The sequence below is a fragment of the Bombina bombina genome, chromosome 2, assembly GCF_027579735.1.
Source record: "Bombina bombina isolate aBomBom1 chromosome 2, aBomBom1.pri, whole genome shotgun sequence".
NCBI classification, from domain to species: domain Eukaryota; kingdom Metazoa; phylum Chordata; class Amphibia; order Anura; family Bombinatoridae; genus Bombina; species Bombina bombina.
Window position 1 is genome coordinate 1,070,407,129 of NC_069500.1, and position 17,143 is coordinate 1,070,424,271.

General features: G+C 40.0%; 1 protein-coding gene across 1 annotated transcript in view; it reads left to right on the forward strand.

The window, feature by feature from the left end:
- The first annotated feature begins 9,035 nt into the window (after positions 1-9,035).
- The window catches only part of LOC128648167 (uncharacterized), a 35,256-nt gene continuing 27,148 nt past the window's right edge, over positions 9,036-17,143 (forward strand). The window contains exon 1 of the mRNA XM_053700826.1: positions 9,036-9,109. The gene's annotated coding sequence lies outside the window, so the exon portion shown is untranslated. The remainder of the gene's footprint in view (positions 9,110-17,143) is intronic.

Genomic DNA, 17,143 nt, shown 5'->3' on the forward strand with positions numbered 1-17,143 from the left:
TTTTTTTTTTTTAAATTTACACTAATGTTACACCAGATAGGAGTGGTGGCACAGACAGATCAATTAATCACAGTATATGCCGTGGGCCTGACACACAGGCTGACAGGCAGGCAAATGCAATTAGATAACAAAAAAAACAAAACAAAAAAAATGACTGAAGTTCTAGCCCTAAAAAGGGCTTTTTGGGCTGAAGTTCTAGCCCTAAAAAGGGCTTTTTGGGGTGCTGTCCTTACAGCAGAGATCAGATGAGTCCTTCAGGACTGTAGTGGACACTAAATACACTAGCCTAGCTATCAATTTCCCTATAAAAGCACCAGCAGCAGCACTATCACTCCTCTCACTAAGAATGCAGGATCATAATGAATCTAAAAAGGCTGCTGCCCAGGAGCTGGGAGGGTCTGGGAGGGAGTATCTGCTGCTGATTGGCTGAAATGTGTCTGCAGACTGTGAGATACAGGGTCAAAGTTTACTCAATGATGACGAATAGGGGGTGGATCGAACATCGCATATGTTCGCCCGCCGCGGCGAACGCGAACAAGTTATGATCGCCGGGAACTGTTCTCCGGCGAACTGTTCGCGACATCACTACCCATTACCTCTCCATGAACTGTCTCAATGACACTCCTTAATCTTCCTATAAGTCGTTCAGCAAAATAATTGGGTCAGAGTGACACAGTCCTGGGTTGAGGGAGAGGTTGATCTTTGTAAAAGCAGGGTGAGATCCAGACCTGAACGCATTTCTTCTGGACTCATCCAGACTTTTTCAAGAGGTATATATTCCAAATAAAACCTCACTCATTTAAAAGACGGTGTTAATCTGTGATTGGAACGCAAATCTAAAAGTTCACACTCACACTTTTCTACCTCTTAAAAACATTTGTGAGGTATATGTCTCGCATAAAAACACTAGGTAAAAAAGTGAGTTTCACAGCATACAATGGCCTATATTTAACAAGGTCTGGCAGACCTGATCCGACAGTGCGGATCAGGTCCGCCAGACCTCGCTGAATACGGAGAGCAATACGCTCTCCGTATACAGCATTGCACCAGCAGCTCACAAGAGCTGCTGGTGCAACGCTGCCCCCTGCTGACTCACGGCCAATCGACTGCCAGCAGGGAGCTGTCAATCAACCCAATCGCCTGCTCAGGCGGACAGAGTTATGGAGCAGCTGTCTTTAGACCGCTGCTTGATAACTGGTGTTTCTGGCGAGTCTGAAGACTCAATTTAAAAATAAAAAGAGAGAGAGATGCACTCAGCTGAGACAGAACAAAAGCTGGAAAAACTTCCGTGCCATGTTCATTTTAGTCTGAAGACTCACCAGAAACACGGGCCCACAAGCTCCCTACGGAGCTTGTTAAATGGGCCCCAATGAGTACTGTCACTCCAGTGGAGCATCACTGTACTGCTCACTTACTCTCTAGTGTCTGCTCCCACATCAATCGATGTTAGTACTTAGAGTTCTAACCCACCGGATACTTTCTTTAAACCGATATAGAAAGGCTGTTTCAGGTGGATTCCACTGTGACTTGTCTGGGCATGGCCTAACATGTTTCATGGGCATCTCCCCACTTTCTCATAGGCTGCCCAAAAACCCTACCAGTTCTCTTTTATTCACTTTCGTATACCTCCAGTTTGTACTTCCTTAAGACCATTTAGGACGTTAAAGAAAGTTACAACGAGCTGGGTATAATGTTGCAAAAAAAAAAAAAAATCGTATTCACAAACTGATGTATTTATAATGCAGATACTTTGTCTTTTCTCAATTTGGAACACACAAGTTATTCCCTCTTGTTTCAAAGTATTCTTCATTAGTACATAATAAGTAGTGCAACTCAAATCTTATATCTTAAACATGTTTAAATATAAAAGTAAAAATACAGTGGGGAAAAAAAGTATTTAGTCAGCCACCAATTGTGCAAGTTATCCCACTTAAGAAGATGAGAGAGGCCTGTAATTTTCATCATAGGTATACCTCAACTATGAGAGACAAAATGTGGAAACAAATCCAGACAATCACATTGTCTGATTTGGAAAGAATTTATTTGCAAATTATGGTGGAAAATAAGTATTTGGTCAATATCAAAAGTTCATCTCAATACTTTGTTATATATCCTTTGTTGGCAATGACAGAGGTCAAACGTTTTCTGTAAGTCTTCACAAGGTTGTCACACACTGTTGCTGGTATGTTGGCCCATTCCTGCATGCAGATCTCCTCTAGAGCGGTGATGTTTTGGGGCTGTCGCTGGGCAACACGGACTTTCAACTCCCTCCAAAGGTTTTCTATGGGGTTGAGATCTGGAGACTGGCTAGGTCACTCTAGGACCTTGAAATGCTTCTTACGAAGCCACTCCTTCGTTGCCCGGACTGTGTGTTTGGGATCATTGTCATGCTGAAAGACCCAGCCACATTTCATCTTCAATGCCCTTGCTGATGGAAGGAGGTTTGCACTCAAAATCTCATGATACATGGCCCCATTCATTCTTTCATGTACACGGATCAGTCGTCCTGTTCCCTTTGCAAAGAAACAGCCCCAAAGCATGATGTTGCCACCCCCATGCTTCACAGTAGGTATGGTGTTCTCTCTCCTCCAAACACAACAAGTTATGTTTCTACCAAACAGTTCTACTTTGGTTTCATCTGACCATATGACATTCTCCAAATCCGCTTCTGGATCATCCAAATGCTCTCTAGCATACTTCAGACGGGCCCGGACATGTACTGGCTTAAGCAGGGGGACACGTCTGGCTCTGCAGGATCTGAGTCCCTGGCAGCGTAGTGTGTTACTGATGGTAGCCTTTGTTACGTTTGTCCAGCTCTCTGCAGGTCATTCACTAGATCCCCCCATGTGGTTCTGGGATGTTTGCTCACCGTTCTTGTGATCATTTTGACCCTACGGGTGAGATCTTGCGTGGAGCCCCAGATCGAGGGAGATTATCAGTGGTCTTGTATGTCTTCCATTTTCTAATTATTGCTCCCACAGTTGATTTCTTCACACCAAGCTGCTTGCCTATTGCAGATTCAGTCTTCCCAGCCTGGTGCAGGTCTACAATTTTGTTTCTGGTGTCCTTCGACAGCTCTTTGGTCTTCACCATAGTGGAGTTTGGAATGTGACTGTTTGAGGTTGTGGACAGGTGTCTTTTATACTGATAACAAGTTCAAACAGGTGCCATTAATACAGGTAATGAGTGGAGGACAGAGGAGCCTCTTAAAGAAGAAGATACAGGTCTGTGAGAGACAGAAATCTTGCTTGTTTCTAGGTGACCAAATACTTATTTTCCACCATAATTTGCAAATAAAATCTTTCCAAATCAGACAATGTGATTGTCTGGATTTGTTTCCACATTTTGTCTCTCATAGTTGAGGTATACCTATGATGAAAATTACAGGCCTCTCTCATCTTCTTAAGTGGGAGAACTTGCACAATTGGTGGCTGACTAAATACTTTTTTTCCCCACTGTATTTTCATCTTCCCTACCTTATTGACTGCAACATTATATCAGCTCTTACAATTCTTCTCAAATAAGCACAGATGGATATCACTTCAGACACACAGATTGGGAGTGATGGTACTCATTGTATGCTGTGGAACTCACTTTTTTTACCTGGTGTTTTTATGCAAGACATATAACTCATAAATGTTTTTATGAGGTAGAAAAGAGTGTGTGTCAACTTTTGGCTTTGCATTTTTATAAATGACTTTTTATGTAATACTACACTTAGATATTTCCTGTGTTCCTTTTCTTTTCCTTTGTTTCACATTGTTTCAGTGTTGACTGCCTGCCAGTGACCGCAGTCGTTTGTAAGGCACAGCTGCAGGAATCACTCTGTCTGCATTGAAAGACTACACCTTTGGATATTGGAGGTATCCTTTTTATTAATTTCATTCCATTTTTAGTCATTTCATTTACTTTTTATTTATCTTGTGTTCATCTGATTGATCATCTATGTGTTTGCTGTGAAATAGTGTGTTACAATATGTGTATTTATGCAAGATAGGGGCAGGCGAATTTTAAAACCCACAGGGACTCTTTCTGGCCACAATAGTGATGGAAAAGTTGTTTCAAGGGGACTAACACCTGGACTGTGGCATGCCGGAGGGGGATCCATGGCAAAACTCCCATGGAAAATTACATAGTTGATGCAGAGTCTGGTTTTAATCCATAAAGGGCATAAATCACCTAACATTCCTAAATTGTTTGGAATAACGTGCTTTAAAACATCAGGTATGATGTTGTATCGATCAGGTAGTGTAAGGGTTACGCCCGCTTCACAGTGACAGACCAAACTCCCCGTTTAACGCACCGCAAACAACCGCAAACAGTCCATTTGCACAACCGCAAGCTCCGCATGGGAGTGCCCCTGTTTTTGGTCAGATTTTTAAAAGGACCGGGCACTTTGGCATGAAGATTTACATTCACTTTAACCTTCCAAAGATACATCCAGGTATGGTATCATCATCTTATTATACTCATTGGTAAAACTTAAGGGGACAGTCAAGTCGAGATTGAACTTTCGTGGTTCGGATGGGGCACGCAATTTTGAGCAACTTTTTAGTTTGCTCCTGTTGTCGATTTTTCTTCGTTCTTTTGGTATCTTTGTTTGAAAAAGCAGGAATGTGCGTATGGGAGCTGGACCGTTTTTGGTTCGGCACCTGGGTGGTGCTTTCTGATTGGTGTCTAAATGTAGGCACCGGTAGGCAGGCGCTGCCCAGGTTCTGAACCAGGGATGAACTAAAATTAAATAACACTAGCAGACTGATGTAAAAGTTTTTTTTTTAAAAAATTACACTAATGTTACACCAGATATGAGTGGTGGCACTGAGGCTGGCAGTGGCAGGCTGGCCTGGCAACTGAAATTAGATTACACTAGCAGACTGATGTAAAAGTTTTTTTAAAAAATATTTACACTAATGTTACACCAGATATAAGTGGTGGAAAACAGAGCAATGAGGCACAGTATATGCTGTGGGCCTGACACACAGGCCTGATGGAAAATGAAATTAGATTACACTAGCAAACTGATGTAAAAGTTTTTTTTTTTTAAATTTACACTAATGTTACACCAGATATGAGTGGTGGCACAGAGCAATTAATCACAGTATATGCTGTGGGCCTGACACACAGGCCTGATGGAAAATGAAATTAGATTACACTAGCAAACTGATGTAAAAGTTTTTTTTTTTTTTAAATTTACACTAATGTTACACCAGATATGAGTGATGGCACAGAGCAATTAATCACAGTATATGTTGTGGGCCTGACACACAGGCCTGATGGAAAATGAAATTAGATTACACTAGCAAACTAATGTAAACGTTTTTTTTTTTTAAAATTTACACTAATGTTACACCAGATAGGAGTGGTGGCACAGACAGAGCAATTAATCACAGTATATGCTGTGGGCCTGACACACAGGCTGACAGGCAGGCAAATGCAATTAGATAACAAAAAAACAAAACAAAAAAAATGACTGAAGTTCTAGCCCTAAAAAGGGCTTTTTGGGCTGGAGTTCTAGCCCTAAAAAGGGCTTTTTGGGGTGCTGTCCTTACAGCAGAGATCAGATGAGTCCTTCAGGACTGTAGTGGACACTAAATACACTAGCCTAGCTATCAATTTCCCTATAAAATCACCAGCAGCAGCACTATCACTCCTCTCACTAAGAATGCAGGATCATAATGAATCTAAAAAGGCTGCTGCCCAGGAGCTGGGAGGGTCTGGGAGGGAGTATCTGCTGCTGATTGGCTGAAATGTATCTGCAGACTGTGAGATACAGGGTCAAAGTTTACTCAATGATGACGAATAGGGGGCGGATCGAACATCGCATATGTTCGCCCGCCGCGGCGAACGCGAACAAGTTATGATCGCCGGGAACTATTCTCCGGCGAACTGTTCGCGACATCACTACCCATTACCTCTCCATGAACTGTCTCAATGACACTCCTTAATCTTCCTACGAGTCGTTCAGCAAAATAATTGGGTCAGAGTGACACAGTCCTGGGTTGAGGGAGAGGTTGATCTTTGTAAAAGCAGGGTGAGATCCAGACCTGAACGCATTTCTTCTGGACTCATCCAGACTTTTTCAAGAGGTATATATTCCAAATAAAACCTCACTCATTTAAAAGACGGTGTTAATCTGTGATTGGAACGCAAATCTAAAAGTTCACACTCACACTTTTCTACCTCTTAAAAACATTTGTGAGGTATATGTCTCGCATAAAAACACTAGGTAAAAAAAGTGAGTTTCACAGCATACAATGGCCTATATTTAACAAGGTCTGGCAGACCTGATCCGACAGTGCGGATCAGGTCCGCCAGACCTCGCTGAATACAGAGAGCAATACGCTCTCCATATACAGAATTGCACCAGCAGCTCACAAGAGCTGCTGGTGCAACGCTGCACCCTGCTGACTCACGGCCAATCGACTGCCAGCAGGGAGCTGTCAATCAACCCAATCCGGTTGAATTGCGGCCATGTCTGTCCGCCTGCTCAGGCGGACAGGGTTATGGAGCAGCGGTCTTTAGACCGCTGCTTGATAACTGGTGTTTCTGGCGATTCTGAAGACTCACCAGAAACACGGGCCCACAAGCTCCCTATGGAGCTTGTTAAATGGGCCCCAATGAGTACTGTCACTCCAGTGAAGCATCACTGTACTGCTCACTTACTCTCTAGTGTCTGCTCCCACATCAATGGATGTCAGTACTTAGAGTTCTAACCCACCGGATACTTTATTTAAACCGATATAGAAAGGCTGTTTCAGGTGGATTCCACTGTGACTTGTCTGGGCATGGCCTAACATGTTTCATGGGCATCTCCCCACTTTCTCATAGGCTGCCCAAAAACCCTACCAGTTCTCTTTTATTCACATTCGTATACCTCCAGTTTGTACTTCCTTAAGACCATTTAGGACGTTAAAGAAAGTTACAACGAGCTGGGTATAATGTTGCAAAAAAAAAAAAATCGTATTCACAAACTGATGTATTTATAATGCAGATACTTTGTCTTTTCTCAATTTGGAACACACAAGTTATTCCCTCTTGTTTCAAAGTATTCTTCATTAGTACATAATAAGTAGTGCAACTCAAATCTTATATCTTAAACATGTTTAAATATAAAAGTAAAAATACAGTGGGGAAAAAAAGTAGTTAGTCAGCCACCAATTGTGCAAGTTATCCCACTTAAGAAGATGAGAGAGGCCTGTAATTTTCATCATAGGTATACCTCAACTATGAGAGACAAAATGTGGAAACAAATCCAGACAATCACATTGTCTGATTTGGAAAGAATTTATTTGCAAATTATGGTGGAAAATAAGTATTTGGTCAATATCAAAAGTTCATCTCAATACTTTGTTATATATCCTTTGTTGGCAATGACAGAGGTCAAACGTTTTCTGTAAGTCTTCACAAGGTTGTCACACACTGTTGCTGGTATGTTGGCCCATTCCTGCATGCAGATCTCCTCTAGAGCGGTGATGTTTTGGGGCTGTCGCTGGGCAACACGGACTTTCAACTCCCTCCAAAGGTTTTCTATGGGGTTGAGATCTGGAGACTGGCTAGGTCACTCTAGGACCTTGAAATGCTTCTTACGAAGCCACTCCTTCGTTGCCCGGACTGTGTGTTTGGGATCATTGTCATGCTGAAAGACCCAGCCACATTTCATCTTCAATGCCCTTGCTGATGGAAGGAGGTTTGCACTCAAAATCTCACGATACATGGCCCCATTCATTCTTTCATGTACATGGATCAGTCGTCCTGTTCCCTTTGCAAAGAAACAGCCCCAAAGCATGATGTTGCCACCCCCATGCTTCACAGTAGGTATGGTGTTCTCTCTCCTCCAAACACAACAAGTTATGTTTCTACCAAACAGTTCTACTTTGGTTTCATCTGACCATATGACATTCTCCAAATCCGCTTCTGGATCATCCAAATGCTCTCTAGCATACTTCAGACGGGCCCGGACATGTACTGGCTTAAGCAGGGGGACACGTCTGGCTCTGCAGGATCTGAGTCCCTGGCAGCGTAGTGTGTTACTGATGGTAGCCTTTGTTACGTTTGTTCAGCTCTCTGCAGGTCATTCACTAGATCCCCCCATGTGGTTCTGGGATGTTTGCTCACCGTTCTTGTGATCATTTTGACCCTACGGGTGAGATCTTGTGTAGAGCCCCAGATCTAGGGAAATTATCAGTGGTCTTGTATGTCTTCCATTTTCTAATTATTGCTCCCACAGTTGATTTCTTCACACCAAGCTGCTTGCCTATTGCAGATTCAGTCTTCCCAGCCTGGTGCAGGTCTACAATTTTGTTTCTGGTGTCCTTCGACAGCTCTTTGGTCTTCACCATAGTGGAGTTTGGAGTGTGACTATTTGAGGTTGTGGACAGGTGTCTTTTATACTGATAACAAGTTCAAACAGGTGCCATTAATACAGGTAATGAGTGGAGGACAGAGGAGCCTCTTAAAGAAGAAGATACAGGTCTGTGAGAGACAGAAATCTTGCTTGTTTGTAGGTGACCAAATACTTATTTTCCACCATAATTTGCAAATAAAATCTTTCCAAATCAGACAATGTGATTGTCTGGATTTGTTTCCACATTTTGTCTCTCATAGTTGAGGTATACCTATGATGAAAATTACAGGCCTCTCTCATCTTCTTAAGTGGGAGAACTTGCACAATTGGTGGCTGACTAAATACTTTTTTTCCCCACTGTATTTTCATCTTCCCTACCTTATTGACTGCAACATTATATCAGCTCTTACAATTCTTCTCAAATAAGCACAGATGGATATCACTTCAGACACACAGATTGGGAGTGATGGTACTCATTGTATGCTGTGGAACTCACTTTTTTTACCTGGTGTTTTTATGCAAGACATATAACTCATAAATGTTTTTATGAGGTAGAAAAGAGTGTGTGTCAACTTTTGGCTTTGCATTTTTATAAATGACTTTTTATGTAATACTACACTTAGATATTTCCTGTGTTCCTTTTCTTTTCCTTTGTTTCACATTGTTTCAGTGTTGACTGCCTGCCAGTGACCGCAGTCGTTTGTAAGGCACAGCTGCAGGAATCACTCTGTCTGCATTGAAAGACTACACCTTTGGATATTGGAGGTATCCTTTTTATTAATTTCATTCCATTTTTAGTCATTTCATTTACTTTTTATTTATCTTGTGTTCATCTGATTGATCATCTATGTGTTTGCTGTGAAATAGTGTGTTACAATATGTGTATTTATGCAAGACATTATTGTCTAACAGCATCAACTAGTCTGAATTACTAGGGTGTACAGGTTTGAGTGCTTTCACTTATAGGATCTGATGCTTTTTTAAGCAGGGTTCCTATCTTTGAGCTTGTTAATCTGTGATTGGCTGGAATGAATGTCAAGCACAATTGCAACATACTGTACTCATTGGTGGGAATCTCTACTTAATATCCATATGTTCATAGGCAGTATTATTTGTCAATAAGGTTAAAAATGTTACCACATGTGGATATTAATAAGTATATACAAAGATACATCAAGACATATAAAGCTATTCAGCTATACCTCAATGTACAGCAAGCAGCTGTATAAAACCCACATGTACAATTCATTGTGTTGGTGTTATAAATAGACTAAGCCATATCACATTATAGCATCATATTGGATTTACCGTAAAAAAACAGCAATGAAATAATTAAAATACAAGTAGTTATATATGCTGAATCTTTCACATATGTAAAACATTTTTGGATAACTTTCATAACACAAATTGAATTGAATTAAGTAGAATAAAGCAAATTATTTGTGAAATGTAAAACATATGTTTTGCCAGATTCATTACCACTTATGTTTCTTATGACAACTAGTATATTGCACCAACAACTTATCTTAGTCCTACTGGATGAATGTTTGATCCACTTTTAGAATGCACACTCCATATTGCTGGTAACGCTATGTGAGATGTGCAGTTGGAGACTTATCATGTGCACTGTACTAAGCCAAATAGATAAATAAAGGAATGAATGTGTGTCCAAATTCTTTCTAATGCACAGTTCCCCAAAGTCACTACGTATGTAAATTTGATTAATATTATTGTGAGTATATCAGGAATACTGATATGGATAAAAAGTATGCAGATCTAGAAAACTAATATATATAAATATTTACATAAATGCTTGGAGGTCTATATCAACATTAAGACCCTTACGGGTAAATTACGAGTTTTGCGTTAGGTGAAAAAGCAGCGTTAACAGGTGCTAACGCTGCTTTTTTTACTACCGCTGGTATTACGAGTCTTGCAGGTTTAGGGGCACCACACACTTTTTTGGCCTTACCGCAAAACGACTTACGTAAACTTCGTAAAGTCTTTTTTCTATGGGACTTCCATAGCGCTGATATTACGAGTCTGTCCTGGGAGGCCAAAAAGTGAGCGGTACACCCTCTACCGCCAAGATTCCTACCGCATTTGAAAGTCAGTAGTTATGAGTTTTATGGTACAACGCTGTAACATAAAACTCATAACTAAAGTGCTAAAAAGTACACTAACACCCATAAACTACCTATTAACCCCTAAACCGAGGCCCTCCCGCATCGCAAACACTAAAATAAAAATATTAAACCCTAATCTGCCGCTCCGGACATCGCCGCCACCTACATTATACTTAGTAACCCCTAATCTTCCACTCTGGACATTGCCGCAACGTACATTATATTTATTAACCCCTAATCTGCCACCCCCAATGTCGCCGCCACTATAATAAATAATATATAATATTAACCCCTAAACCGCCGCAATCCCGCCTCGCAAACACAAGTTTAAAATTATTAACCCCTAGTCTGCTGTTCCTAACATCACCACCACCTACCTACATTTATTAACCCCTAATCTGCCGCCGCCACTATACTAAATGTATTAACCCCTAAATCTAACCCTAACCCTAACACCCCCTAACTTAAATATAATTTAAATAAATCTAAATAAATATTCCTATCATTAACTAAATTATTCCTATTTAAAACTAAATACTTACCTGTAAAATAAACCATAAGCTAGCTACAATATAACTAATAGTTACATTGTATCTAGCTTAGGGTTTATTTTTATTTTTTATGGCCTAGATTTGGAGTTTGGCGGTAGCTGTGAAAACCAGCGTTAGAGGCTCCTAACACTGGTTTTAGGCTACCGCCGGTATTTGGAGTCATTCAAAAAAGGGTCTAACGCTCACTTTTCAGCCGCAACTTTTCCATACCGCAGATCCCCTTACGTCAATTGCGTATCCTATCTTTTCAATGGGATCTTTCTAACTCCAGTATTTAGAGTCGTGTCTGAAGTGAGCGTTAGAAATCTAACGACAAAACTCCAGCCGCAGAAAAAAGTCAGTAGTTAAGAGCTTTCTGGGCTAACGCCGGTTCATAAAGCTCTTAACTACTGTACTCTAAAGTACACTAACACCCATAAACTACCTATGTACCCCTAAACCGAGGTCCCCCCACATCGCCGCCACTCGATTAAATTTTTTTAACCCCTAATCTGCCGACCGCCACCTACGTTATACTTATGTACCCCTAATCTGCTGCCCCTAACACCGCTGACCCCTATATTATATTTATTAACCCCTAACCTACCCCCCACAATGTCGCCGCCAGCTACCTACAATAATTAACCCCTAATCTGCCGACCGCAAAGCGCCGCCACTTACATTATAGCTATGTACCCCTAATCTGCTGCCCCTAACACCGCCGACCCCTATATTATATTTATTAACCCCTAATCTGCCCCCCTCAACGTCGCCTCCACCTGCCTACACTTATTAACCCCTAATCTGCCGAGCGGACCGCAACGCTACTATAATAAAGTTATTAACCCCTAATCCACCTCACTAACCCTATAATAAATAGTATTAACCCCTAATCTTCCCTCCCTAACATCGGCGACACCTAACTTCAATTATTAACCCCTAATCTGCCGACTGGAGCTCACCGCTATTCTAATAAATGTATTAACCCCTAAAGCTAAGTCTAACCCTAACACTAACACCCCCCTAAATTAAATATAATTTAAATCTAACGAAATTAATTAACTCTTCTTAAATAAATAATTCCTATTTAAAGCTAAATACTTACCTGTAAAATAAATCCTAATATAGCTACAATATAAATTATAATTATATTATAGCTATTTTAGGATTAATATTTATTTTACAGGTAACTTTGTATTTATTTTAACCAGGTACAATAGCTATTAAATAGTTAATAACTATTTAATAGCTAAAATAGTTAAAATAATTACAAATTTACCTGTAAAATAAATCCTAACCTAAGTTACAATTAAACCTAACACTACACTATCAATAAATTAATTAAATAAAATACCTATAATTATCTACAATTAAACCTAACACTACACTATCAATAAATAAATTAAATACAATTCCTACAAATACATACAATGAAATAAACTAACTAAAGTACAAAAAATAAAAAATAACTAAGTTACAAAAAAAATAAAATATTTACAAACATTAGAAATATATTACAACAATTTTAAACTAATTACACCTACTCTAAGCCCCCTAATAAAATAACAAAGCCCCCCAAAATAAAAAAAATGCCCTACCCTATTCTAAATTACTAAAGTTCAAAGCTCTTTTACCTTACCAGCCCTGAACAGGGCCCTTTGCGGGGCATGCCCCAAGAAGTTCAGCTCTTTTGCCTGTAAAAAAAAACATACAAATCCCCCCCCCCAACATTACAACCCACCACCCACATACCCCTAATCTAACCCAAACCCCCCTTAAATAAACCTAACACTAAGCCCCTGAAGATCTCCCTACCTTGAGTCGTCTTCACCCAGCCGAGCCAAATTCTTCATCCAAGCGGAGCAAGAAGAGGTCCTCCATCCGGTAGAAGTCTTCATCCAAGCGGGGCAGAAGAGGTCTTCCATCCGATTGAAGTCTTCATCCAAGAGGCATCTTCTATCGTCATCCATCCGGAGCGGAGCGGCAGCATCCTGAAGACCTCCGACGCGGAACATCCATCCTGGCCGACGACTGAACGACGAATTACGGTTCCTTTAAATGACGTCATCCAAGATGGCGTCCCTCGAATTCCGATTGGCTGATAGGATTCTATCAGCCAATCGGAATTAAGGTAGGAATATTCTGATTGGCTGATGGAATCAGCCAATCAGATTGAGCTCGCATTCTATTGGCTGTTCCGATCAGCCAATAGAATGCAAGCTCAATCTGATTGGCTGATTGGATCAGCCAATCGGATTGAACTTGATTCTGATTGGCTGATTCCATCTTGGATGACGTCATTTAAAGGAACCGTCATTCGTCGTTCAGTCGTCGGCCAGGATGGATGTTCCGCGTCGGAGGTCTTCAGGATGCTGCCGCTCCGCTCCGCTCCGAATTTGGCTCGGCTGGGTGAAGACGACTCAAGGTAGGGAGATCTTCAGGGGCTTAGTGTTAGGTTTTTTTAAGGGGGGTTTGGGTTAGATTAGGGGTATGTGGGTGGTGGGTTGTAATGTTAGGGGGGGTATTGTATGTTTTCTTTTACAGGCAAAAGAGCTGAACTTCTTGGGGCATGCCCCGCAAAGGGCCCTGTTCAGGGCTGGTAAGGTAAAAGAGCTTTGAACTTTAGTAATTTAGAATAGGGTAGGGCATTTTTTTTATTTTGGGGGGCTTTGTTATTTTATTAGGGGTCTTAGAGTAGGTGTAATTAGTTTAAAATTATTGTAATATATTTCTAATGTTTGTAAATATTTTTTTATTTTTTGTAACTTAGTTCTTTTTTATTTTTTGTACTTTAGTTAGTTTATTTCATTGTATTTATTTGTAGGAATTGTATTTAATTAATTTATTGATAGTGTAGTGTTAGGTTTAATTGTAGATAATTGTAGGTATTTTATTTAATTAATTTATTGATAGTGTAGTGTTAGGTTTAATTGTAACTTAGGTTAGGATTTATTTTACAGGTAAATTTGTAATTATTTTAACTATTTTAGCTATTAAATAGTTATTAACTATTTAATAGCTATTGTACCTGGTTAAAATAAATACAAAGTTACCTGTAAAATAAATATTAATCCTAAAATAGCTATAATATAATTATAATTTATATTGTAGCTATATTAGGATTTATTTTACAGGTAAGTATTTAGCTTTAAATAGGAATTATTTATTTAATAAAAGTTAATTAATTTCATTAGATTAAAATTATATTTAATTTAGGGGGTGTTAGTGTTAGGGTTAGACTTAGCTTTAGGGGTTAATACATTTATTAGAATAGCGGTGAGCTCCAGTCGGCAGATTAGGGGTTAATGTTTGAAGTTAGGTGTCGGCGATGTTAGGGAGGGCAGATTAGGGGTTAATACTATTTATTATAGGGTTAGTGAGGCGGATTAGGGGTTAATAACTTTATTATAATAGCGATGCGGTCCGCTCGGCAGATTAGGGGTCAATAAGTGTAGGCAGGTGGAGGCGACATTGAGGGGGCCAGATTAGGGGTTAATAAATATAATATAGGGGTCGGCGGTGTTAGGGGCAGCAGATTAGGGGTACATAGGGATAATGTAAGTAGCGGCGGTTTACGGAGCGGCAGATTAGGGGTTAAAAATAAAATGCAGGAGTCAGCGATAGCGGGGGCGGCAGAATAGGGGTTAATAAGTGTAAGGTTAGGGGTGTTTAGACTCGGGGTACATGTTAGAGTGTTAGGTGCAGACGTAGGAAGTGTTTCCCCATAGGAAACAATGGGGCTGCGTTAGGAGCTGAACGCGGCTTTTTTGCAGGTGTTAGGTTTTTTTTCAGCTCAAACAGCCCCATTGTTTCCTATGGGGGAATCGTGCACGAGCACGTTTTTGAGGCTGGCCGCGTCCGTAAGCAACTCTGGTATCGAGAGTTGAAGTTGCGTTAAATATGCTCTACGCTCCTTTTTTGGAGCCTAACGCAGCCATTCTGTGGACTCTCAATACCAGAGTTATTTTAAAGGTGCGGCCAGAAAAAAGCCAGCGTTAGCTACGCGGGTCGTTACCGACAAAACTCTAAATCTAGCCGTAAGTTTTTTAATTATTTTTTTATTGAGGTTTGAATAATACAAAGAGTAATAAGCACCCAAAATGCACAATACAATACAGATATCCGCAAACAAGTTAGGAATAAAACATCTATTAAGACAAATATACATAGTATGCCTCCAAAATATTATATTATAGGCGTCTATAGACCTCAGGTTGCACATATACCTAATGCAAGGGGTTGCATATTCTTCACCCAAGCCTTAGGCCACTACTTACAAATCTCAGGAGGTTCATATACCTACACTAACACAAACCCCTTTAAATTTACACACAGCAATACATATCTTCATATCATTTGGGGATAGTTAGGAAAATATTTACGGTGCAAACTAATAAACCTCTTATTTTGCCCTCTAAGATATTATAGGCCTCACGTTGCCCAGAAACACAAATGAGGGATTAAATAAAATGGTCTTTATTCTGGCCTCCTAACCCTGTAAAGGCCTCTCTTGGGCCTTACGCAGCTATTTACATAACATAGGGGGTTTATGTAATTACAGCAGCTAATCAGATAATATTGTCATAACACCTCTTTAAAAAAAGCATAAAACGTAAAGACTAAGGGTTAGTAAATTTGGAGAACTAATATGAATAAGCTCATAATGAACTAACAGAAGGAAAATATAGGTAGGCGCCTAAGAGATAAGTATACCAAGGTTAAGGTTTGCTCCAAACTGAACACACTTTGTTTCCATAATGTAAAGACTATGGCTTAGTAAATTTGGAGAACTAATATGAATAAGCTCATAATGAACTAACAGAATCAAAATATAGGTAGGCGCCTAAGAGATAAGTATAACAAGATTAAGGTTTGCTCCAAACTGAACACACTTTGTTTCCATAGTAGTCTAGTTACAATACATTAAATATTAGTAGGAGAGGTAGTAAACAATGCCAGGGTTTATGTATTCCCTTATATAAGCACTAAGGACCACAGGCTGCCTCTAAACACATAATTATACTATCCACTTAATAGCAACCTCACATAGGGGTATTAAGGGTTGATATTAAATATAGTTAGACAGATCCTGTAGTCTCATGATACCATAAAAGCTATTGCATGCAACTCACATTGGATTGTTACAGTCCATAATCTCCCACAAAAAAACAGTACATAGATAAAAGAAAAAAGAAAAAGAAAAAGAAAAGTGCAATACAGAGAATATTAAATATACATGAATAACTAAATGCAGTGATACTGCCACAAGACATTGTTAAAGAGTGAAATTCTTCAGTCAACTAACTGAAAGAAACTGCCCATTTGTTAAATTGCCTGTCAAATCCCAGGATCCTCATTTATATGAGCAAAGGAATTTGTAAAAGGTCCCTCAGGAATTCAACAGCACAGTTATTTACCCAACACCAGTCCGAGTGTCAGCTTCCCAGGGATCACTGAAGCATGGCCAGCCATCAAAGCATTTAGGGAGGAAACAACATCTGGCACAAAATTCTGAAAGATAGATAATTCTCTGCACTGTGTGACGCAGGTTAGCAGTAACTTTAAGCACTCTTTGCTCCCTCTTATCCCACAGGGGTAATAAACACATGATGACCAAATAAAGATTAAACCCCACAGCTAACAGCTTATTTTCCTGAGGACATTTGAAACATGGTAAAATATTGATGTGCTGGTCACAGATCCAAATATCCATTTGTATGCTCCCTCTACCTGAAACTTCACCCCGGATAGGCAAACTCTGTTGTTCCCTCACTGCAGGGCTGGCCACATCCCCACAGTCAGCAGGATCCTTGATAAAGCTTATTGCGAAACGTACGTTGGATTTATCGTTCTCTGGCGCCTTCCCAAGCACTTGCACACCAATAAGAAGAGCAACAGTTACTGGACTTTCTGGGGGAGGTTGTGTGGTTCAGTTTCTACACTCCTTACCACGGTTTCTAGTATCCTGTTAAGCTCATATTGAGCAATTACTATACTGTATTGCCTAAACTTATTACAAAAGGTGTTGATAGCAGGTCTGGTGACGCTATTTTATATATTTTATATATTGTGTTTTAATAAAATCACTTATCTGAACAACTGGTACAAGAATCTGTTTACCCAACAGTATAAAAGTGGGTGTG